Consider the following 27032-nt stretch of genomic DNA (forward strand, 5'->3'; position numbering starts at 1 on the left):
ACTCGGCAAGGAACACACAGCACAAAGTACATGCACATCTTTCAGCAAGGCAGTCAACATAGATGCGATAGTCACAACATACAAGGTAAGATAACACAAATAGCACTCACGAATCAATCTGAGATGAGTGTGATGGTAGATATAACAAGGTTCATGAGAAAGGTTTGTTTGGTGTCCAGAAGAGCAATCAACACGGACAATGACAACATTATCAACATATGCAACACATTAACAACAATATTCATATAATTGCATACAAATTAGTTCACATACAAGTACATAAGTTAAACAACATATATCATTAAGGCAATCGAAATAGTCCAACTACAATAACAACATATGCATGAAAATGTGTTGGCTCTTATTATTAAAGAAGTGTAAGTCACAATCATACAATACACCATGTAAACCTGGTGGCCCCATTAGTGGAACATTACAACCACATTCTCCTGCTCCTCCAAAGAGATGTACTAGCTCCGTGCAGTGGAGAAGCCAAGGCACAATACAATACTGTCCAAGCCTTCTTCAAGATAGTCTTAGTAGAAGGTCGGCTTACTAAAAGCCTATACAATGAGTTATGAGGGACTATTTATAGAAAAGGGTGGGGTGACCCTTGACATTCCATTTTGTGACAGTTTAACTACCCTCATGAATTTTCACCTACTCTATGACTGTTACATCTAATTTTTGACACTTGAATTACACTTGACATGACTAAACATTGCAATGCACATGTAGTCATGTGAGACAACATGGCTTGAGCAAGCCTTGCAAGACATCACTGACACTCGGTCTACTGTGGTGAGACCAACTCTTTGGCACGCTTGTGATGGTGAAGCTGGTGAGCTGATTTCAAGCTTGGTCATCCGTGATGGTGTGCATGTACCTCATGGTGACATCTTACTGAATCAAACTCTTTCCTCCATCACAACAGGTGCATTGGTTCAGCCCCTTCATCCAACTCGTCTGCTAACATGTGCATGGTCTTCATGGGTATTGTTGAGCTGGAAACGCATTGATGCATAGTGTCCGTGCTGATCTTTAAGTGTGTGTTGGTGGTCATGCGCATCAAATTTCTGAACTACATGTTCAGACCTAGTTGGACTTTCTTCTTGTATTTTCCTTGGTGAGCGTGTTAAATGGGTTGGATTGCATGCGTGAGCTCAATGACACGTATGATGTTGGATCCTTTGCATGAAATCAAAAACACTGCTCACCATGTTTTCTCTGTGTCAACTACTGGGATGGATCCTTAACTCGTACTGGCACAGTTTCATCCATGAGTGCATGTTGCACCCATTGTTGTTCCTGTTCCCGCCACAACACATTGTATTGTCTGTGAAGCTTCATGGTTCATCTCTTAGGTTTCTTCAATCCTCATAGGTGTGTAGATCATCTTCTGGATTCATTGCATTAGGTTACTTGTTGATCAACATTTCAAACAATCAACGGTGGTTCATCTTCAGGATGTGAAAGAACCACCGTTGATGGTTCGAAATGTCGATCAACAAGTATATTAATTCAATGAATCCAGAAGATGATCTACACAACTATCAGGATCACAGAAAGCTAAGAGTTGAAACATGAAGTTTCACATCTTGAAGATGAACCACCATTGATGGCTCGAAATGTCGATCAACAAGTAACCTAATGCGATGAATCCGGAAGATGATCTACACAAGCTTCATGTTCTTCCTAAGTTGTTGCTTCAGCACATGCAACTCCTTCTTTGTTCCATCTTCTACCTTCACAAAATCTTCCTGGCGTGCCATCACTTCATAGCCTGAGTCTCAAAAGTTTCTTTCATTATCATCAGATCTGCTTGATCTTGCAACTTTGCTCCACCTCTATGTTGTTGTTGGGCATGGGATACCCCGCAGTAGGTTTTGGGGCTTAAAGCCCAGGTTTTGGTCAAAGATGGTGTAGAACTCTGTGAAGTATGGGTGCGGAGCACGAATTATATAATCGAGTCATAGGGTTCTCCACCCTAAGAATCGTAATTTAATGTAAAGTTGTGTCGGCCTACCCATGGTCTGCGGACCATGGGATTGTATAAATAGAGCAAGGCTCTAAGTGTAAAGAGAGCTTAGCGAAACTTAGTAGAGAATAGCGAAGGCATGGATAGAGCATACAGTTGAATCTAAAATGTATTAGATCATAGTTGTAGGAAGAGGCTGTGTAGCTGAGTGTACAAAGGCCTGGTAGAGTCCGCAGCTGAGTGCATGAACCCCTACAGCTGAGTGCGTAGGGTGGAGTTGGCTCTGTAAGTGGGTTTGTATTTGGAATTGAAAGATAATAAAGAGCAGTTTATTCTATGCATCTGTCCTAGAATCTTTATGTTGATGTTATACATTACGTTTACTCTATTTATTTACTGCGCCACTTGATGAATACTCGTATGAATTCTTATATGTGAATTTAATCTAAGAAATTAGCTAAAAAGAGACTAATTAAGGAAGACTTGGGTAAATAACATGGGCCGCATTGTGGCTTGAACTGCGGGAGGGTACCTGTAGGTGCACGTAGCATAGTAAGTGCGAAGGTTGGACCGCGTTCCAATCACCTCATATCAGACATCCCCAGGGTGCAGAAACCTTGTTCTAGCACCCTCCCATACTACTTTGGGTGAGACCTCAGTCCGCACTCCACGAACTATTGCTGAAAGGGCCAGTAGTACTGGGATTTGCTTGGCTAAATCACTTCTGAACCTGGGGCAGACCCCACTAAGCCAATAAATGGTTCCATTGCTGAGATTGGAATCTACATAAAGGATGTTTGATGTCATGCCACTGGAACCCAATAAAGAAGGAAATTGAAGAGTGGTTGGATAAGAATATTCACGGGTTCGCGGCGCAACAAAATAGAAATCTGTGGGTATCTCAGAAAAAGTGGTTCGATTTCTATGTGTATATGGAAATCCATGAGATTTTCTTTGCATCCTTTCCTTCTTAACTGTATGAGTGGATGGTGAGGTTAGCCGACAGCCAGGGAAGGTGTAGGCTCAATCAACCGATAGTGTGGACTCCAGAATTAGTGCATAAACTAGAAGCCTCAGAGGATAAGATAGCGTAAGCTGTGGACCACTGGCTCGATAGAATAATAAGAGGATTTATCACTGAGTTTGTTGTAGACACGATTGTCAGTCACAGCGAGGCAGAGCGACGTTCTCTCAAGGGACCGTGAGGTAAGTATATTAAATCTTTGAATACCTAGATTAAGATGTTGTTATGTGAAAAGCGAGTTATGCAAATAAATTAATGTTTGGGACTACACAGAGTGGAAGGAGCTACAGAAGTAGAAGTAACGAACAATTAGAAAATAGTCCCTTAATTTCACCTTCGCGGGAGAGCGAGGATGAGCTCATGCTGGTTTCTCCAAGAAGCATAGTCAGTTTGATAAGGCAACGGATTTCATAGTTACCACCCACATAGCCACCTGCTTCACCTCCCTCACCTCCATCTACACCTCCACCACCTCCATGGTTCAGTATGGTGAGCGCGATCAAATTACCAGTATTTAGAGGGGTAGGGAATGAGGATCCAGACCAATTCCGGTTCGTGGTAAGAGCAGTATGGAAAGCACAAGGTGTCACGGATGATAATATTAAGAAGGCTATGTTGGTGAGTGCATTGTAGGATCACGCATTAATGTGGTACATCAAGCACTCCAACGACCACCCAAACGCGGGGATAGAACATATCCAAAATGCATTGAACAAAGAATTTAGCAGGCCAAAAGCAGAGACGCAGTCAATCATTGGGTTTAGAGAGATCACGATGCTTCTAGGCGAGACCCCCTAGGATCTGGACCAAAGGCTGAAGAATACGATCCGCAAGGCCAATATGACGCTGACAGATACACAACATCATGCATGGTTTGTAGCATCTCTGGCACCACACTTGAGGATGACACTGTCATAGTAGACACTTTCCACCCAGGCTGAAGCATTGGAAATGGTGATGAGATTACATGAGACCCTGATACAAGACCCTGGGTTAGGAGTTCAACAAATCCACGTGCAACTACAGAATTTGTGTTTGGAAATGAAAAGCTTGAAGAAGGATAGGGAACCGTGGCTACAGGTGTGCAAGGAGGTATGGTGCATAAAATGCAAAGGCCAGGGCCATGCCAAGTATCATTGTCTAGTGTTCACGAACTACTTGGCAGGAGGAGGGACAATTCCATTGAGATTGGAGGTGCAGCCAGGGCCTAGTGCGACACCCGCTTTATGATGCATGATCTATCAGATAGGAGGGAAACACATGACAGACAACTTTCATTTTCTGTAGAAATATACACAAACACCCCAGCAATTGTTTTGTAATTTCTGCAAGCTGGTAGGCCACGATGAGCGCACTTGCTGCAATTACGAGTTAATGATGGATCAGACCCCAGCCTATAGGATGTAGACCAAAACGCAAGCCCATGACCCAGATGCAGGGATGGAGCGCGCTGGATTTCAGGGGTGAGGTCGGGGATGAGATGGAATGTGACTAGGAAGGGGTCATGGACAATTAATTTGTTACAATTACAGAGGACCAGGGCACTATGCTCGTGATTGTACCAACCTGACGAGGACATCCTCCTCATATTGTGCTTAGTTTGATCATGAAGCAATAGGCTATCCTATGTTGATCACGCAAATGCACAAAAAAGGGGTATTCTAGCCTCCTTCGACTTAGAATATACAAATGATGAGGTCTGAGCTACACGAAGAGGACTCGAATGTAAACATGACACTCAGAAGCAATATGAACATAGGAGAAGATACGGGGAAACACCCAGAGGAAAATACATGGGTTCATAAGGATCCTACGAAGGAACCTGAGTTTGACTTAGAACACGCAAAGGAGACATTCATGGAAGCTAGGAAGAGCTTCATGGAGGCCTCCACTTCAGGTAGTAAGGATCAACCAAAGCTAGGAATGGATCCTTCAATGCTCACTACCTTTATGGAGACATGCATGAAACTGTTGTGCGACAACAAGGCCGTTAAAGAACTATAGGAATTGATCACTAGGTGCACGGGGTCAGGAGAACCGTACGTATTCGGAAATTAGGGACGCATGCATTACGCACTGGAAGGGAAATGAGGTTGACTGAACAAATTGGGGAAAATGAAATGGATCAGGTAAACCTAGATCTGGGTTCCGACATGAATGTATTACCAAAGCAAACATGGGAACGCATGGGCAGGCTCACTTTACAATGGTCCCCTATTCAATTACGAATGGCGAACCAACAGAAGATTTTTCCCATGGGAAGGTTGCTAGGGGTAACAGTTGATATTAAAGGTGTGAGCATGTAGGCAGATTTTGAAGTAATAGAGATTGTCAATGATAACAATCCCTATCCCACGTTTTTAGGAATAGACTAGGCCACTGATATGAACGGAGTCATCAATCTAAAGAAGCGCAAGATGATCTTCGAGAAAAAGTCACTACGCGTAGTAGTCCCACTGGACCCAGCTGAAGGAGCGTGCTATGTTGAACCAGTGCGTGACGATGATAGTGACGATGATCTCGATTGTATTTACAATATAACTGCATGAGACCAAGATTGGGTGAATCTGACTGCAGATGGGAGGATCTTGTGGGAGCGCGAAACCTCCAACACTTTGGATTCAGATGAAGAGGTAGAGTGATGGCAGAATCAGTTGCACAAAGTGACAACACTGAATTGCAACATGATGATTAGATCACTACGTTGCATGACAACAGAGGTAAGAGAGCTACTGACATATGATGGATTAACAGTGGTGGATTAATTCCTGAGAAAATTTGAAAGCACAGTACTAGAACAGCAGCAGTTCGATGCGTTGAAATGGGCACTACGTGCAACACCTACATGATGGTGGGGTACACATCAGGGAAATTTTGAGTACTAGCATAGATGTAGAAGGATGATGCGCCTATGGTTTGGGAAGCCACAACTACGGTTAGAAGACAAATACGATGGACGAGATGACCTGCGTATGCACCTCGCGAAATGGACCAAGGTCTACGGGGAAGAACCACAACCCGAATGGGTACACTTATTCTACCATACCTTGGATGTCATACCCATGAACTGGTATACTGAGACAGAACTCCGACATGGTATGGGTGAATGGGATGTCTTGCGCGAGGGATTTTTGTTAACATTCACATTTGAAGACCGGTGGTCGGATACTGTTGACGATGCACTGCAAGTAGTAAAATCCACCATCTTCAAAATACCACAAGATCCATTGGAAATGCTGCAACCAATATGGGAAACCTAGTTAAGTAGTGCTCTAGAATGTTATAATGTGCAGGTGGAGGAGGATGACGACGACCCCCGAAATATTGATATTCCAGAAATCGAAGGGTGTCGCGAGGTTCGAGGACCATCAATTGAGGATACTGACATCACCGTGACACTAAAAACAAAGTAGGTAAACATTAGCACATAAGTGGAGCCAATGTATGCGACGCTTGGTGACTATTGGGATGATGCTATGGTAGATAAGGTTGCTGAGTTACTCCGCGAATACAAAGACTTGTTCCCGACTAAAATCACGGACTTAAAAGGGATCATTGGCGAGTTAGGGATAATGAATATCACTTTCAAACTGGACGCGAAGCAAGTTAAGTAGCAGCCTTACTACCTGAACCCAAAGTATAAATAAAAGGTCAACGACGAATTAGATAAAATGCTTGCAGCCAGAATTATTGAACCAATGGAAGAATCCAATTGGGTGAGTCCTATGGTGGTACAGGAGAAAAAACAGAAAGGCAAAATAAGAATATGCGTGGACTTCAGGAAGCTCAATGAAGCCTGTGTTCACAATCCATTCCCCACACCATTCACAGATGAAGTATTGGAGAATGTTGGTGGTCAGGAAGCTTACTCATTTACGGATGGATTCTCAGGGTACCATTAGATTAAGATCGCGTCAAAAGATAGGAGTAAAATAACCTTCGCAACAGAATGGGGCTACTTTCAGTACACCATTATGCCCTTTGGACTGAAGAACGCGCCAATGATATTCTCGTTCACAGTGGTTGCAACATTCAAAGAATACATCCACGAGTTCTTGGAGGCCTATCTAGACGATTGGACTGTTTTTGGATTAGTTAAGCACCATGTAGGGAGCTTACATTTGATCTTGGATACTTGCCGCCGACACTATATTGCGTTGAACTTGAAGAAGTGCACATTCCTCATTCCCTTTGGAAACCTACTGGAAGATGTGGTCTGCAAACAAGAGCTGATGGTGTACCCTGCAAAGATTGCCATTATCCTCAATTTGGAAGCACCACGAAGTGTTAAACAATTACGTGCTACTTTGGGGCACACTGGCTACTATAGAAAGTTTATCAAGAGTTATGCCCAAATAACCACGCTGATGGAAAAAATATTGAAAAAAGATGTGACATATTGCTGGAATGATGATTACATGAAGAGTTTGGATGTCCTAAAGGGGAAACTGGCCTCCGCACCAATTTTGGTCTTCCCGAAATGGGACATGGAATTTCATGTATATGTTGATGCATTGTGTATCACGTTGGGAGCTGTACGAACATAGGAGGGCACAGAGGGTGTGGATCACCAGATCATGTTTGCGAGTCGAATATTGTCCAAGGCAAAAAATAACTACTCTACCACCAAACGCGAGGGGTTGGCAATGGTGTACGCACTCCAGAAATACCAACATTATTTACCTACAGGACATTTCAAGATGTATACCAACCATTCCACGTTGAAATAATTGGTGAACAAGCCTATGTTGGGGGGGCACATATGCAGATGGCTCTTACTATTTCAAGAATATGATTTTGAGGTCATAGTTAAGTCAGGACACTTAAACACAGTTCCATACCACTTGTCACGAATTGAGACAGGCGAGGAACCAACAAATTTGGAGCAGGGACTACCTGATGCATAGCTCTTTGTAGTACACGTCACAAATAGACACTTCGAAGATATAATCCATTTTCTAACAACAAGGACTGCGCTGAAGAAGTACTCAATCCAACAGAAGAAATAATTGGTGGTGCACGCGACGAAATTTTCTGTCATTGTTGGGCACCTCTACAAGATGGGCAACGATGAGATATTGCGAAGATACGTACCTGAATTTGAGTGAGGTCAGTTCCTCACGGAAGCACATGGGGGTGCTATAAGAGGACACTATGCAAGATGTGTGACCGCACAAAATATTCTTCACGCAGGGTTATGGTGGCCGACCCTACACCACTATTCGAAAGCGCATTGTAAGGCCTGTGATATATGTCAATGGATGGGAAAACCATCACGAAGGGATGAGATGTTGTTAAATCCCAAAATGACACTGCAACCATTTGAGAAATGGGCAATCAACTTTGTGTGCCCAATCAAACCTCATGGAAAGACGGGTGTGCGCTACATCATCACCATGACGGAGTACCTGACACGATGGGTAGAAGCACAACCGGTCAAGGACTACACGACTGCCAGGAAGGCAAAGTTTTTGTTCGTAAACATGTTGACACAATTTGGCTGCCCAAAAATCTTAATGAGTGATCACGAAACACATTTCTTAAATAAAACCATCAGCACGCTCATGGAAGAGTTCCAGGTTTATCACCATAAAAGTACACCAAACCACCCACAGGCTAATGGAACAGTAGAAGCATCCAATAAAACACTGGAGACTGCGTTGACCAAAATATGTAATGCATAGTGAAATGACTGGGACCTACGCGTACCCACTGTGTTATGGACATACAGGACAACGTGCAAGAAATTGATGGGATAAACACCATTCTAGTTGGTCTATGGTACGGAAGCAGTCATGCTGATGGAATACATCATACCTATTCTATGAATAGTAGTGCTCACAAACATGATGGACCGTGAAGCTCTGGAAGAAAGGCTCACGCAATTAGAAGAACTTGAGGAAGAATGATTTCTATCTAGATTTCACCAGCAGGTCCAAAAGCAGCGTGAGAAAGCCTAACATGGCTGCCATATCAAGTTGCGCACCTTCAAGGTAAATGATTTAGTGTTGCTGTATGACAGCAAGTTCAAAAAATTTCCTGGAAAATTCAGAATGCAGTAGTTGGGACCATATGTGGTAAAATAGGTCACAGACGGAGGTGCGGTCCAACTAGTCAAACTTAATGGAGAACCCTTCCCAGGAAAAATAAAGGACAGTCACCTGAAGCCCTACACGGGTGGGTTGGCTATCTGACTAACCGACCGAAGCATAGTCTTCATGACCTGAGGAGCCAGACAGGGGTGGGGGACTGCAAACACAAGCACTAGAAGCCAGTACCAAAGAAGAGAATCGAGTCAGACGCAGATGATTCAGAAGCATAAATGGAGTAGATCCAGCAGACAGAAGAACAGTGCACAATGGACCTTTGCGCAACACAAGCATAGTTGGAGGGGCTCCGTGCCAAGATCGCCACACCAATGGTGTGACTCAGGACGAGTCACGATGATTGTGTTGGGGGCCTGTTGGGCATGGGATCCCTGGCAGCAGGTTTTCAGGCTTAAAGCCCAAGTTTTGGTCAAAGATGGTGTAGAACTCCATGAAGTACGGGCACAGAGCATGAATTGTATTATCAAGTCATAGGGTTGTCCGCCCTAAGAATTGTAATTTAATGTAAAGTTGTGCCGGCCTACCCATGATCCGTGGACCATGGGATTGTATAAATAGAGCGAGCCTCTAAGTGTAACGAGAGCTTAGTGAAACTTAATAGAGAATAGCGAAGGCATGGGTAGAGCATAGAGTTGAATCTAAAGTGTACTGAGTTGTAGTGGTAGCAAGAGGCTCTACAACTGAGCGCGCAGAGGCCTAGTACAGTCTGCAACTGAGTGCGTGGACCCCTGCAACTGAGTGCACAAGGCGGAGTCAGTTCTGTAAGTAGGTTTGTACTTGGAATTGAAAGATAACCTACGAATGAAACAAGTGAATGAACTAAAAATCAACAAATCAAAGAAAGAGAAGAAGAAAAAATGAAAGCAAAGGAAGTAAACAAATAAGCAAGTAAACAAACAAGCAATCAAATCATGAAAGAAAACAAGCATGCAAGAAAACAATTGAAAGCAAACACTACTCCTACTCCTACACTAGCAGTGCATGGGCCTAATCATGTGAAGTGATACTTCCAATGCAGCCACCGATGCATTGGTAGACCCATGTGGGTGAAGGCTTGGCCCATGAGTAACCCAGTTGTGTGGACCAGAAAATAAGAAAGATATAATAGTGAAGATCACCACACTCCATGTTTCAAAGTGCCCATGGAACATAAGTGAGTGCATGTACATGACAGACAATCCTTGGACTTATCATGGTGTTGTGTGGCACTACATGCAACCTTGAAGCAAAAGCACACTCTTGACTTAGACATGAAAGAAACTAAAAGAAACAAAGATAACTTGCATCATGCATGAGTGCTTGCAATATAGGACTCCTCCAATGCATGAGCAATGGGATCGTGCAGTTAGAGTGGAGGAAGTGTGATCCGAATGTTAGATTGATCTTGAGGAGCCTTGAGTGTTTGAACAATTTCCTATCGAAAGCGAAACCAACCTCAAGATAGCTTGGGCTTGACATAACCATCAGCTTGGGTTGAAGTGACCCGATAGTCTGTAAGGTTTTGACTTCATTAACAGATGGATCTCCATAGACCAGTGACTTAGACTAATTGACAACGAGCGAATCGACATCGTGATCGGATGATGAGGTGAAGAGATCACGAAAACCAAGATCAGAAAGTTCAGGATGTTGGTCGACATCCTCATGATTTGACGAATCACACAAAGGGGTAGATGAGGAAGGATGTTCACCCTCTATGTTTCCAGAGAAAATAGATGAAAGATCAAGTGGATTTTCAATCAATGATTGGTCCTCTCCGTTGTTGGATGATGGGCTGACATACAGTGTGCCCTGCAAAAGATCAACAATGGGTGCATCCATGGATGAAGAAACACATGCAAAATCATGGATGACAAGTTCACCAACGATGTTAGAAAATAATGGAGGGGGCTTGGATGAAAGGGAGTCATCCTTTGCTGAGTGTTGATGTTCAACAACCCACTCATACTCTCCATGAATGACAGCGAATTTTCATTGTGCAACACCAACTTAGTCAATTGGTTGTTCCTTTTTCACAACAAGTGAAGAGTCTGGAATGGATGAACACAAGGCAGCATCATCCAAAGGAACACCTGGGTGTGAAGATGGAGGTTGAAAAAAGGAATGCATATGAGAACCCAAAGGACTCACAATCGAATCTGCATGAAAATTTTCTAGAGTGATGTTGGGAGGCTGTGAAGGTTGAACAGGTGTGTGAACATGATCCTCAACATCACAAGGTGATGGTGGAACTGTTAAATGAGAGGGAGGTAGAGAGTCCATTGAGATAGTGCCTGCTCCCATGTGAGATTGCGCAGTTCCATCAATGAAGAATGTTGAGTGAGGCCTGATATCAAGCTTCCTCTTTTGATGGGAAGATTTCTTAAGGAAATACTTGAACTGGTCCCAAAGATAAGAAAAATTCATTTGGCTCTTTGGAGCTTGAAACTGCAACTCATGAAAGCATTGCCAAAAATCAATAATGGATTCATGCAAAGCCCTGTGTTGCTGTAACAATTTCTGATCAAGATGGCTAGATAAAAATGATGGAACATGTCTTCAATAAGATCACAGACGTGCTAACATCAATGCATGGTGTCAACCAATAGGCTGAGCACCCAACGAAATGGGGATTCACGAAGTGTGAATGCAAGCAGCAGACCGGCCTGTTCGTCAGTAAACTCATCTTCCTCATAAATCATGGAAAGGAAATTATGTAAGTGCTTAGGTCAGCCCACTTCACCTTCACCATCATACGTGTGAGTGGGCAAGAGATTGAAAAGGTTCCTCGAGATGGAGACATCTTCACAATTCAAAAAACACCTGGGGGAAAGAAGAATGCAAGATTCCATGAAAGATATGCAAAGGTTCAAAATTGGTTGAGAGGACATTGCTTGTCATCGGGCTCTCCTTTTAGCGCTAGAAATGTTGATGGTGTTGGACCCACCAACATGTCAAGGGGATCTCCCTAGTAAGAAGTCCTGATTAGACCTCAAACCTTTTGGTTTAGGAGTCCCAGCAATGGGTCCTAAGGTAATGCCTTGACCGTGATGTCGCATAGAGGCAAGTAAGATAACTCCATCAATAGCAAGGGTGTGACTGATGTAGTGGGTCAAGGAATGAGTATGAGAGGTTCCAACACTTCAAAGGGAGAGGAAGGTGAAGGTGAGTTCCAGGTTGAAAGGGATGAGTCCCAAATTTTCTAGGAACACACAACACAAAGGAAATGCAGATCTTTTGAAAGAGCAGTCGACACGAATGCCGAACTCACAATATACAAGGTAAGATAACACGAACAACACTCACGGATCAGTCTGAAATGAGTGTGATGGTTAATATAACAAGGTTCATGAGAAAGGTCTGTCTGGTATCCGGCAGAGCAGTCGACACCAACGGTGACAACATTAACAACATATGCAACACGTTAACAACAAGATTCATATAATTGCATACAAATCAGTTCATATACAAGTATGTAAGTTAAACAACATATATCATTAAGGCAACCAGAACAATCCACCTACAATAACAACATATGCATAAAAATGTGCTGGCTCTTTTTATTAAAGAAGTGTAAGTCACAGTCATACAATACACCATCTAAACCTGCTAGCCACATCAGTGGAACGTTACAACCACATCTTCCTTCTCCTCCAAAGAGATTTACTAGCTCCATGTGGTGGAGAAGCCAAGGCGCATTACAATAATGTCCAAGCCTTATTCAAGATAGTCTTAGTAGAAGGTTGGCTGACCAAAATCCTATACAATCAGTTATGAGGGACTATTTATAGCAAAGGGTGGGGTGACCCTTGATGTTCCCCTTTGTGATAGTTCAACTACCCACATGACTCTTCACCTACTCTATGAATATTACATCCAACTGTTGACACTTGACATACACTTGACATGAATCAACATTACAATGCACATGTACTCATGTGAGACAACATGGCATGAGAAAGCCTTGCAAGACATCACTGACATTCGTTCCACTGTGGTGAGACGAACTCTTTGACATGCTTGTGATGGTGAAGCTAGTGAGCTAATGCCAAGCTTAGTCATCCATGATGGTGTGCATGTACCTCATGGTGACATCTTGCTGAAGCGAACTCTTGCCTCCGTTGCAACTGGTGGATTGGTTCGGCGACTTCATCCAACTCGTCTTCTAACATGTGCATGGACTTCTTGGGTACGGTTGAACAGGAAACACACTGATGCATAGTGTCTGTGCTTATCTTCAAGTGTGTGTTGGTGGTCATGCACGTTAACTTTCCGAAGTGCATGTTTAGCCCTAGTTGGACTTGCTTCTTGTCTTCACCTTGGTGAGCATGTTGAATGGGTTGGATTGCATGCATGAGCTCAATGACATGTATGCTATTGGATCCCTTACATGTGATCAACAACACTGCTCACCATGTTTGCTCTGTGTTAGCTGCTGGAATGGATCATTAACCCGTACTGGAGCAGTTTCATCCGTGAGTGCATGTTGCACTCACTATTGTTCACGTTCCCGCTGCAACTCATCGGACTGTCTGTGCAGCTTCATGTTCTTCTTGATTTTCTGCTTCAGTGCATGAAAATCCTTCTTTTTTCCTTATTCTTCCTTCACGCGGTCTTCCTATCCCGCCGTCACTTCATAGCCTGACTCTCCAAAGTTTCTTTCATTATTAGTGGATCTGCTTGATCTTGCAACTTTCCTCTGCCTCTATGTTGTCAACAACATTCCTCCTGCATACGCTGCATTTAGTATGTTGCCTTCATCTGTTGTTCATGATGTTGTTTGTTGTGATGTTGTTGCTTGATGTCCCTGTCCATGAACAACTTTATGTCTTTGTGCATAGGTAATCCCATGGACACTTGATCAACTGCATCCCCAATCATGCTCTGAACAACTTTTTCATATCTCCTCTCTTAGAAACCATTGTACCTGTACTGCTGATAGGCAGATGAACACCTGTGATACTTGAAGACATGGAAACACTCATAGAAAGAAATATGTCACTTAAAAATCAAAATGAACATGAGAACTGACTTGCAACATACCTGGTTGAATGATCATGAAGGTTGCTTAATTTCTGCCAGGTCAGGAAACCAACTTCCAAGACTGCACAAGGCACAGTTCAGGCTACTAGGAAAGTGAGTGACTACTCGAACTGTGTAATGCATAGTCATGTTAGGCAGTTGTCTATAGGGATTGCGCAATGAGCAATCCCAGCTAGGAAGGACTACTAACCCAGTGGAAGATTTGCACAAATTTTTGGGCCAAGAGGCCATTGACCTCCATAAATGTGTAATTTAGTCCAGGATACCAGTGCTGGGCTAGAATGCGCAAATATGGAGAGGAAGGTGAGACTTCCTTCTCCATATTGTGCAATGCATCCTTGGTTAAGGCAGAGACCGAGCCAAGGTTGGCCCGACTCGCCGACGGGAAACTAAAAGCAAGTAAGTCAATGAAATGCATGGCGACACTAAGTGATAGAAAAAGTGATAAATAGTGCATGAAAAACATGAATGGAGGATTGATCAAAGAGATCAACATGCATGTGGGTGAGGCCTTTCGTTGGTTGGATGAACGTATGTGCAAAAGAGTTTCATGCATGTGACAACAGTGAGATAGCAACGAAAATTGAAATAGAGCTAGGACAAGATGGAATATATGTAAATGATAGCAGGAATTCAAATAAATCAAGCAAACAACACTCACATAAGCGAATACACAAAAAGCGATAGAAATGCAACACAAGGCATGGGAAGAGAGCTTACCCCAAAATAGCTGAGCTTAATGTGCCAACTGCTCCTAGATGTGATGTGGGATGCCAGAGCTACAATGTTGATGTGAGGAATGAGCTCTGAAGTGTTTGGTTGATGAGTTTTGATAACATCGAGGTTGTTACACACATGCCACAAATCTAGGGCAGTCGCACATGACTCCTGGTAACTTTCTATGGGATATGGAGCAATACTTGGAACACTTGGGTCTATCCAATGATGAGACAAAGGTGAAAGTGGCTGCTCAATTCCTGACAAATGATGCTAAGATGTGGTGGAGAAGATAGATGGATCAGATTTCAAATCGCAGTGTTGATGACATTACTTCTTGGGATGATATGAAGAAAGCTTTGCAGGCTCATTTCAGTCCTTAGGATGAAATGTGGGAAGCAAGGATGAAGATTAAATTCATTAAGCAGACAGGGAACCTACAAACATATCAGTGGGAGTTTACAAGTATAGTTCTGGAACTTCCTGACATGGCGGAGAGGGACAAGGTGTTCAACTTCATCATTGGGTTGAAACTTTGGGCATGCAATGAAGTGAAGAGGAAAAAGATTAAGACACTTGAAGAAGCTTTTGCTACTATGGAAAGGTTGGTGGAGAATTATGATGAGACTTCTGATGAGAGGAAGAATAAGTCTGAGAAGCCGAAAGAGAAGAAGAAAGATGATGCTTCGAAGTCAGATGAAAAGACGAAGAAGCCATTGAAGTGTTGGATTTGTGCTAAACCACATACGGTGAAGAATTGTCCTTCTAGACCAAAAGTGGCTGCTATTGCACAATCTAATGTGAAGAAAGAAGAACCTTCTGTGGGGATGATGCAGATTCTTGGAGCTTCTGCTGCTACGAAAGTGGTTTCTCGGAGAGATCCTGAAACGAATAGCTTGGAGTATGTTCAGATGAAGATTTGAGGTATGGAGTTACTTACTATGGTAGATAGTGGAGCTACTCATAACTTCATGAGTGAAGATGTTGCGAGAAGAATTGGGCTGAAATTTGTACTTGTGAAGGCACAAATGAAGACAGTGAATTCTCCTCTTGATTCGGTACTTGGTATAGCTCAAAGGGTGGACACAACACTAGGTGAGTGGACCAAGAAAGTCGGCTTCACTGTAGTGCGGATTGATGACTATGAGGCTGTGCTAGGGATGGAATTCTTGAAACAATATGATGATATGATCGTTCCACATTTGAAGAAGTTGTACATTTACAATGGAAGGGAAGATGTACCCATTGGTGTGATAAAGCCTGATTGTAAACAAGTATTGATGCAGATGGAGGATGAGAAGAGATTGGAGGACATGAGTAAGCGGTTGTCTACTATTGAGGAAACACTGACCGAGCAGTCATTGGTTATCAGGACACTTTTTGATAGTATCTTAGATTTGTCAAGAAGGCTAGAAGAAGTGGAGGCTTATGTGAGACCGAATGTCCATGAGGAGGATCGGGTTGCATATCTACAGAGGATCGAGATAGAGAATCTTGACAGATGGATTGAGCTTGTTAGTGAGGGTGAGCCTTTAGGCTCTACTCACTCTACATCTTCTTAGATGACATAGAATATGCGGCTCATTGTTAGCCACTCATGGCAATGAGTCCTTAAAACAGGTTGAGCAGGTATGACTAATGGTGTAGGAATGGCTTAGCATTAGCATCATGACATGTTGCACATGGGATGGAGTTTCCATGGATCTAAGCATGGGAGAGATTCTTGGTGAGTCCAAGATGTGGCAGTGTCTGAGATAGACTGGTGAAGGCATAAGGATGGACATTCTTATGATTTGAGCATGACAGTTGGACTGATCACCCAACTAGTTCAAGTCATGAGGGCTAGCAGTGTACCAGAGAGATGTTGACATCAGGAAAGCAGGAAGGAGGACAGTTCACAGGATGGGACGACACATGATGGAGATGGTGGTTCTACATATGTTGCAAGGATGCTTGCAGTATGTTGAGGAGTCGATATAATGGACCAAGGATGAGGTAGTTATTGATGATGATCTTGGTGGATGGATACCAAGATGGGATGTTGTAGAGGATGAAAACGATTTCAGGTGGAGGAGGATGTAAGGACCTGCAGTTCTTGGCATGACCTCCTGGTTGGTGCAACGACTTGTTGGCAAATGAGCGAAGTGGAAAACATGAAGTGCGAGCAACACTACAGCCAAATTTTTGAAGTAACATAGTTATAATGTGCATGAGAAGGAGAGAGCAATGGTTTATATAGCATGGGGAGCATGCTTGGCTAGCCCATGGGCTGACCTACAACTTGGGCAAAGGCCGACATACAATAATGGAAGTTTGCGAAGTGTAGGGGCATTCAACACATGGTGGATGAGTCGGCTTGGGCAGCTCGACTCGCCCTACCATTCATATAAATACAATGAAGGTGTGAAGCATTTGGTCATCGACTTTTGAACATCACAACTCAAGCAAGGAAAAGTGCGAAGTACGGGTGAAGCCATAGTAAGGTGAGGCACAGTTCTTATGTGCCCATCCTCGGGCAAGGCCGCACGAAGATAATGCACAGGTCTCGGTTCTTGGATGAGGGTGTGGTTGAAGGCGCCCATCGTTCAAATGAAGAGTGCGGGTGGTGACTCGGGTGAGTCACCCACCTAGCGTGTAAAGAAAAAAGTAGTAGAGACTTTGGTGAGGCTGCCACTAGTTGAAACGAAATGAAGGTGTCTCGGGTGACTCGGGTAGGTTGCCAGCCTGTCGTGCACAAAGAAACAAGGTTCGATTGAGGAGTCGGTTGGCAGCTCATGTGAGGGCGTGCCCGCCCAGCTTGGGCAAGGAACTTTGGTTGGCACACGAAGGTGTGGCAAGTTGTAAATTTGGCTAAGTATGAAACTTGGTGTTTCCAAAGTATACTTCTGAAGCTTTGTAAAATTGAAAAGTTTATTAATATAATATATTTGAGCAGACTCATTGTTCAGGGAGTTGCCCATACCTTTATACTGTGCAATTGTGTTCTTCATTTATAATTGTTCATGATAATGAATGTGTATGGGTGTTCATTAGTATAAAGGAAACATAATAATTACTTGGTTGAGAAACACAAACTAAGTAGGACAAGTGGTTACGCCTACGGTAGTCTTTCAACCATACCTGGTGAGGTGTGACACTACTGAACACTTTCTTTTCACCAATACTTATGTTCATGGACTACGCCCCTGTCACGCCCCCAATTCTTTTTTCATTTAGTTGGCCAGGTGCGGCACTGCCTAAGTAATTAACATGTTCCATTGTTATCTTACTTTACGAACTATGCCTTAACATTCATCTTCATTCATGAATAACATAGCATTAATGTGCGGAATCCATTAACATTATAAACATCAACATAACATCATAAACAACAGCATGAACACATTCATATGTAACAAGAATCTATTATTATATAAGTATGTGAAATATTACAATGACTGGGAGCTAGGCTCTACCGGCGTTACAAAGTTAGGCACCCACCCATGCACACCTGCACGGTGGTCTCATCCTCCAACTGTTCAACATACAACACACGAGTTCCTTTGTCAAGGCAGGCGGGTGCACCCATGCATGACCCTCACCTAAGATACAACCCAAACTCATTCAAGAAACTCGCTGGGCGGGCATCATCACACGCCCACCACCTGCGCCTTCAACCGAATCTATCACACCCTCACGCCTACAGTAGTCTTTCAATCGTACTTAGCCAGGTGAAACACCACCGAACACTTTCTTTTCACCAATACTTATGTTCATGGACTACGCCTAACCACTTGTCCTACTTAGTTTGTGTTTCTCAACCAAGTAATTATTATGTTTCCTTTATACCAATGAACACCCATACACATTCATTATCATCAGCAATTATAAATGAAGAACACAATTGCACAGTATAAATGGAGGGGCCACTCCCTAAACAATGAGTCTGCCTGAATATATTATATTAATCAACTTTTCAACTTTTACAAGTATACTTAGAAACACCAAGTTTCATACTTAACCAAATTTACAACTTGCCACACCTTCGTGTGCCAACCAAAGTTCCTTGCCCGAGCAGGGTGGGCGCGCCCCAACACAAGCTACCAACCGACTCCTCAACTGAACCTTGTTTCTTCATGCACGATGGGTGGGTGACCTACCCGAGTCACCCGAGACACCTTCGTTTCGTTTCAACTGGCGGAGACCTCACCAAAGTCTCCATCACGTTTCTCTTTACACACTGGGTAGGCGACTCACCCGATTCACCACCCATGCTCTTCGTCTGAATGATGGGCACCTTCACCCGTGCCCTCACCCAAGAACCGAGACCTATGCTTTATCTTCATGCGGCCTTGCACGAGGATGGAAGCATAAGAACTGTGCCTCACCTTGCTACGACTTCACCCTTACTTCGCACTTCTCCTTGCTTAAGTTGTGATGTTCGAAAGTCGATGTCCAAATGCTTCACGCCTTCATTGTATTTATATGGATGGTGGGGCGAGTTGAGCTGCCCAAGCCGACTCGTCCACCATGTGTTGAATGCCCCTACACTTCAAAAACTTTCCATTGTTGTATGTCGGCCTTTGCCCAAGTCGTAGGTCAGCCTGTGGGCTAGCCAAGCATGCTCCCCATGCTATATAAACCATTTCTCTATCCTTCTCATCCACATTATAACTATGTTACTTCACACATTGGGTCGTAGAGCTGCTTGCACTTCATGTTTTCCACTTCGCTCATTTGCCAACAAGCCGTCGCATCAACCGGGAGGTTGTGCCAAGAACAGGAGGTCCTTACATCCTCCTCCACTTGAAATCGATGTCATCCTCGACAACATCCCATCCTGGTATCCATCCACCAAGATCATCATCAATAACTGCCTCATCCTTGATCCATGATATCGACTCCTCCACATACTGCAAACATCCCTGCAACATATGTAGAACCACCATCTACATCATGTGTCATCCCATCCTGTGAACTGTCCTCCTTCCTGCCTGCCTGATGTCAACATCTCTCTGGTACACTGCTAGCCCTCATGACTTGAACTAGTTGGGTGACCAGTCCAACTGTCACACTCAAATCATAAGAATGTCCATCCTTATGCCTCCACTAGTCTATCTCAGATTCTGCCACATCCTGCACTCACCAAGAATCTCTCCCATGCTCAGGTTGATGGAACTCCATCCCATCTACAACATGTCGTGATGCTGATGCCGAACCATTCCTGCACCATCTGTCATACCTGCTCAACTTGTTTAAGGACTCACTACCATGAGCAACTAACAATGAGCCCCATCTTATATTTCATCTAAGAAGATGTAGAGGGAGTAGAGCCTGAAGGCTCACCCTCACTAATAAGCTCAATCCATCTGTCAGGATTCTCTATCTCCATCCTCTATAGATATTCCAACGGATCATCCTTATGGACATTTGGTCTCACATAAACCTCCTCGTCATCATCATCATCCTCCACTTCTTCTAGCCTTCTTGATAAATACAAGATACTATCAGACAGTGTCTTGATAACCAATGACTGCTCGGTAAGCTTTGCCTCAACAGTAGACAACCGCTTACTCATGTCTTAAAATCTCTTCTCATCCTCCATCTGCATCACCGCTAGTTTACAATCATGCCTTCTCACACCAATGGTTGGAACACCAATGGGTACATCTTCCCTTCCATCGTAAATGTACAGCTTCTTCAGATGTAGAACAATCATATCATCATATTGTTTCAAGAATTCCATCCCCAGCACAGCCTCATAGTCATCAATCCACACTATAGTGAAGTCGACTTTCCCGGTCCACTCAACTAGTATTGTGTCCACCTTTTTAGCTATACCAAGAATTGAATTAGGAGGAGAATTCACCGTCTTCATTTGTGCCTTCACTAGTACAAATTTCAGCCCAATTCTTCTCACAACATCTTCACTCATGAAGTTATGAGTAGCTCCACTATCTACCATAGTAAGTACCTCCATACCTCCAATCTTCATTCGAACATACTCCAAGTTGTTCCTTTCAGGATCTCTCCAAGAGACCACTTCTGTAGCAGCAACAGCTCCAAGAATCTACATCATCCCCATAGAAGGTTCTTCATTATTTGTATTAGATTATGCAATAGCAACACTTTTGGTCTAGAAGGACAATTCTTCACCGTATGTGGTTCAGCACAAATCCAACACTTCAATGGCTTCTTCGTCTTCTGATCCGACTTCGAAGCTTCATATTTCTTCTTCTCTTTCGACTTATCAGACTTCTTCTTCCACTCATCAGAAGTCTCATCATAATGCTCCACCAACCTGTCCACAGCAGCAAAAGCTTCCTCAAGTGTTTTAATCTTCTGCCTCTTCACTTCATTTCTTGCCCAAGGTTTCAACCCAATAATGAAGTTGAACACCTTGTCCCTCTCTGCCATGTCAGGAAGTTCCACAACCACACTTGCAAACTCCTGCTGATATGTCTGTAGGTTCCTTGTCTGCTTAATGAATTTAATCTTCATACTTGCTTCCTGCATTTCATCCTAAGGACTAAAATGAGCCTGCAAAGCTTTCTTCATATCATCCCAAGAAGTAATGTCATCAACACTGCCATTGGCAATCTGATCCATTCATCTTCTCCACCACATCTTAGCATCTTTTGTCAGGAATTGAGCAGACACTTTCACCTTTGTCTCAAAATCGGATAGACCCAAGCATTCCAAGTATTGCTCCATATCCCACAGAAAGTTACCAAGGGTCTTCACACTTCTTGTACCATCATAAGATTCCAGTTCCTTGACTTTCACATGAGACACTCCTCCACCCGAGTTATGTCTCATGGCCTTCTTCAACACTGCGACCTCATCATTTGCACCATCAAGAGATTTCTGCAATTTCAAGATCTCTGCCAGACCTTTATCCCTTGCTTCTCCAATCTCCTTGACTTCAATTTCAAGTTGTGTACACTTAAGATCAATGTACTCATGCCGAGTCCAAAGTTCATCAAACTCTTCCCTTATCTGCACATGATCCTCTAGTTCCTTCATGACTAGATCCATCTTTGTAGTCCAGTAAGATTCCAATGCCTCCATTCTCTCTAGTATCTTGTTTATAAAAGCCTCGGTCACATTGTGGCTAGATTCACCCGATATCACACGAGATTCACCTTCCATTTCTGCTTCCTTCTTCCTTCTTTATGATCGAGTATTGACCATCCAACAGCTTCACCAAGTTGCCTGCAACCTAAACCAGCTCTTGTTCCACTTGTATGTGAAACAACTTCCTTCACCTGCAAGTACCTGCTTCACTATCACCAGCTCCAACCATGAGCTCTGATACCACCTGTCATGCCCCAAGGCCTATAGTAGTCTTTCAACCATACTTGGCGAGGTGCAACACCACTGAACACTTTCTTTTCACCAATACTTATGTTCATGCACTACGCCTAACCACTTGTCCTACCTAGTTTGTGTTTCTCAACCAAGTAATTATTATGTTTCCTTTATACCAATGAACACCCATACACATTCATTATCATCAGCAATTATAAATGAAGAAAACAATTGCACAGTATAAAGCGAGGGGCAATTCCCTGAACAATGAGTCTGCCTGAATATGTTATATTAATCAACTTTTCAACTTTTACAAGTATACTTGGAAACACTAAGTTTCATACTTAGCCAAATTTACAACTTGCCACACCTTCATATGCCAACCAATGTTCCTTGCCCAATATGGGCGGGCATGCCCTCACATGAGCTACCAACCGACTCCTCAACCGAACCTTGTTTCTTCGTGCACGACGGGCGAGTGACCTACCTGAGTCACCTGAGACACCTTCTTTTCATTTCAACCGGCGACAACCTCACCAAAGTCTCCACCGCGTTTTTCTTTACACGCCGGGTGGGTGACTCACCCGAGTCACCACCCGCATTCTTTGTCCGAACGACGGGCGCCTTCACCCGTGCCCTCACCCAAGAACCAAGACTTGTGTGTGATCTTCATGTGGCCTTTCCCAAGGATGGGCGCATAAGAACTGTGCCCTCACCTTGCTACAGCTTCACCCTTACTTCGCACTTCTCCTTGCTCGAGTTGTGATGTTCGAAAGTCGATGTCCAAATGCTTCACACCTTCATTTTATTTATATGGATGGTGGGGCGAGTCGAGCTGCCCAAGCCAACTTGTCCACCATGTGTTGAATGCCCCTACACTTCACAAACTTGCCATTATTGTATGTCAGCCTTTGCCCAAGTCGTAGGTCAGCACATGGGCTAGCCAAGCATGCTCCCCACTCTATATAAACCATCGCTCTATCCTTCTCATGCACATTATAACTATGTTACTTCGCACATTTGGCCATAGAGTTGCTCGCACTTCATGTTTTCCACTTCGCTCGTCTGCCAAAAATTTGTTGCACCAACCAGGAGGTCATGCCAAGAACCGCAGGTCCTTACAGTATCAAACTTCATGCCAAGACTGCATATAACCTTGCTCGGCGGGTGGGCGCATAACCTGTGCCTTGCTGCGGTTACACCTCCTTCGCTCACACCTTTGCTTGATGATCGAAGACCGAATGAGATGATGAAATTCCAAGACTCCACCGTGCATATATATGCTACCTTGTGTGGAGGTCGCGCCCTCGGCCGACCCTCCATCCATCCTCCCAACCGCACGTTCATCAAACAATCTTCACCTTTTGTGTGGGTTGGCCTGCCCATGGCACGGGACTGCCCACCAACAATGCTCTTTGTTTGTGTTTCGCTCGGTCAGCTTGTGGTGTCAGCTCCCCAACTCGCCCATATAAATGTGGAACAGCCAACTCGCCTATGTAATATAACACTTTTCCCTCGGTCGCCTTGCCTTCGCATGACTTCGCTACTTCGCATGGTGGGAGGCCGTGCCTGGTTGACTCGCCAATCACAGGGTGTTACATCCTCCCCCACTCGAAATCGTTGTCGCCTTCGACAATCCCGACCTCCTCAGTAGCTTCCTGTCATACTTCTCAATCTTCTTTTTCCATCTCCAAAGCGAGTCCTCAAACGGTCTCTCAAAGTCCAGACACTTTAGTATCGGTGTTGTAACCATCCTTCTCTTCAAATCATCAAATGCCACCTGACATTTATCCGTCCAACTCCATCTCTTGTCTTTCTTCAATAGTTCTGTCAATGATGATGTCACCTTGGAGTACCCCTCTACAAACTTCCGTTGGTAGTTGGTCATGCCCAAAAACACCCTCATCTCATGGACATTCTTCGGTTCAACCCATTCCTCGATTGCCTTCACTCTGCTTGACTCCGTCCGTGTGTACCCTTGACCCACTATATGTCCAAGGAACAAAATCTCGGTCTGAGCGAACATACACTTAGACTTCTTCAAGTACAACTAATTTTCCTTCAGTGCCTCGAACACCATCGCCAAGTGCTTCTTATGATCCTCGATATTGTCACTGTACACCACTATATCGTCCAAGTACACTACTACGAATGAATCCAAGTATGGTCGTAGAACATCATTCATCAAAGTGCAAAACGTAGCAAGAGCATTGCATAACCCGAATGGCATAACAAGGAATTCAAAACTACTATACCTCGTTACTATTATGGTCTTCTTCTCATCTCCTTTAGCTATCTACACCTGATAATATCCATGCATCAAATCCAGCTTGGAAAACACTTGGGTTTTTGCAAGCTTGTCAAAGCAATTAGCAGCCAATGGTAAAGGATACCTGTTCCTTACCATCTGCTTGTTCAATGCACGGTAATCATAGCACATCTGTAGCTCATTCGAATCCTTCTTCCGCTGGAACAATACCAGAGCTCCATAGGGGGACCTTGAAGGTCTGATGAAACCTGCATCAGTTAACTCCTTTAACTGTCGTTTCAACTCCTCCAACTCGAGTCCTGACAACCGATAAGGTGCTTTAGCCGGAGGTTGCTTTCCTGGCTCAAGCTCAATGCTATGGTCCACTGCATGCCTTGGTGGAAGCTTCTTTGGTAGCTCATCAGGCATCAAATCCGCATATTTGGCCAGTACCTCAGAAATCTCGGCTGGAACAGGCGTCCCCACTCCATCACCTTCGACTCCTTTGAACATCACCGCATATGTCTCCATATCTGACTCCTTCATAGCCTTCTCCAAACTCAGTATATAAACATGCTGCACCTTGACTTCCCGCCTTTGCCTATGAGTGGGAAAAGTCCAAGTTTGTGACTGTCCAACCAACACCACCGAATCACAGAAGGGAATAATAATTTCATTGTTACCCTTCAAGAAATCTTGCCCCAATATCATATCAAAGTCATTCATCTCCATCACTATGAAGTCCAACTAACATTTCCAGTCTTTTATCTGCACAGGCACTTCGTGTGCCAAACCCACCACTTTAGCTCTAGAGTTCACTGCCTTGACTTCCACATTCGATGGGAAGATCATCATTCCAACCTCTTTTGCCAATCGTGTCGTCATGAAGTTACGAGTGGCCCCTGTGTCCACCAGAGCTTGAACAGTCTTGCCATGAACCATCAAGTCCATCAAACCCATATTGTTAATCCATGATTTCTCCATAACTTTTCCCTTCATACATGCCTGTTCTCTGCTTCTGTCAAGCTTCTTCAACCTTGAATCAGCTTCACCTTAAGTAAGAAGGAAGAAAAAATGGCAAGTGAATCTCATGTGGTATCGGGTGAATCTAGCCACAATGCGACCGAAGCCTTTATAAACAAGATACTACAGAGAATGGAGGCATTGGAATCTTACTGGACTACAAATATGGATCTAGTCATGAAGGAACTAGACGATCATATGCAAATAAGGGAAGAGTTTGATGAACTCTAGACTCGGCATGAGTATACTGATCTTAAGTGTACACAACTTGAAATTGAAATCAAGGAGATTGGAGAAGCAAGGGATAAAGGTCTAGCAAAGATCTTGAAATTGCAGAAATCTCTTGATGGTGCAAATAATGAGATCACGGTGTTGAAGAAGGTTGTGAGACATAACTCAGGTGGAGGAGTGTCTCATGTGAAATTCAAGGAACCAGAAACTTATGATGGTACAAGAAGCGCGAAGACTCTTGGTAACTTTCTGTGGCATATGGAGCAATACTTATAACGCTTGGGTCTATCCGATGATGAGACAAACATGAAAGTGGCTGCTCAATTCCTAACAAAAGATGCTAAAATGTGGTGGAGAAGACGGATGGATCAAATTTCCAATGGCAGTGCTGATGACATTACTTCTTGGGATGATATGAAGAAAGCTTTGCAGGCTCATTTCAATCCTCAGGATGAAATGTGGGAAGCAAGAATGAAGATTAAATTCATTAAGCAGACGGGAACCTATAGACATATCAATGGGAGTTTGCAAGTGCAGTTCTGGAACTTCCTGACATGGCAGAGAGGGACAAGGTGTTCAACTTCATTATTGGATTGAAACCTTGGGAATGCAATGAGGAGAAGAGGTAGAAGATTAAAACACTTGAAGAAGCTATTTCTACTATGGACAGGTTGGTGGAGCATTATGATGAGATGCCCCCAGGCCTACGGTAGTCTTTCAACCGTACTTGGCGAGGTGCGGCACCACCGAACACTTTCTTTTCACCAATACTTATGTTCATGGACTATACCTAACCATTAGTCTACTTAGTTTGTTTTTCGCAACCAAGTATTATTATGTTTCCTTTATACCAATGAACGCCCATACACATTCATTATCATCAGCAATTATACAAGAGAACACAATTGCACAGTATAAAGGGAGGGGCAACTCCCTGAACAACGAGTCTGCCCGAATATATATTATTAATCTTCTTTACAAAGTTTACAAGTATACTTGGGAAACACTAGGTTTCATACTTAGCCAAATTTACAACTTGTCACACCTTCGTGTGCTAACCAAAGTTCCTTGCCCAAGCTGGGCGGGTGCACCCTCACACGAGCTACCAACCGACTCCTCAACTAAACCTTGTTTCTTTGTGCACGATGGGCAAGCAACCTACCCGAGTCACTTGAGACACCTTCGTTTTGTTTCAACCGGCGGTGGTCTCACCAAAGTCTCCGCTACATTTTTCTTCCCACATCGGGTGGGCGACTCACCCAAGTCACCACCCGCACTCATTGTCTGAACGATGGGTGCCTTCACCCACGCCCTCACCCAAGAACCGAGACCCGTGCATTATCTTCGTGCGGCCTTGCCCAAGGATGGGTGCATAAGAACTACACCTCACCT

At 43.7% G+C, this 27032-nt stretch overlaps 1 pseudogene; it reads left to right on the plus strand.

The window, feature by feature from the left end:
- The window catches only part of LOC149193357 (K(+) efflux antiporter 5-like), a 189147-nt pseudogene that overhangs the window by 52643 nt on the left and 109472 nt on the right, over nt 1-27032 (plus strand).

Source organism: Pinus tabuliformis, chromosome 2_2 (genome assembly GCF_031772625.1).
Source record: "Pinus tabuliformis cultivar Carrire ecotype Pingquan chromosome 2_2, CPIR1, whole genome shotgun sequence".
NCBI lineage: Eukaryota > Viridiplantae > Streptophyta > Pinopsida > Pinales > Pinaceae > Pinus > Pinus tabuliformis.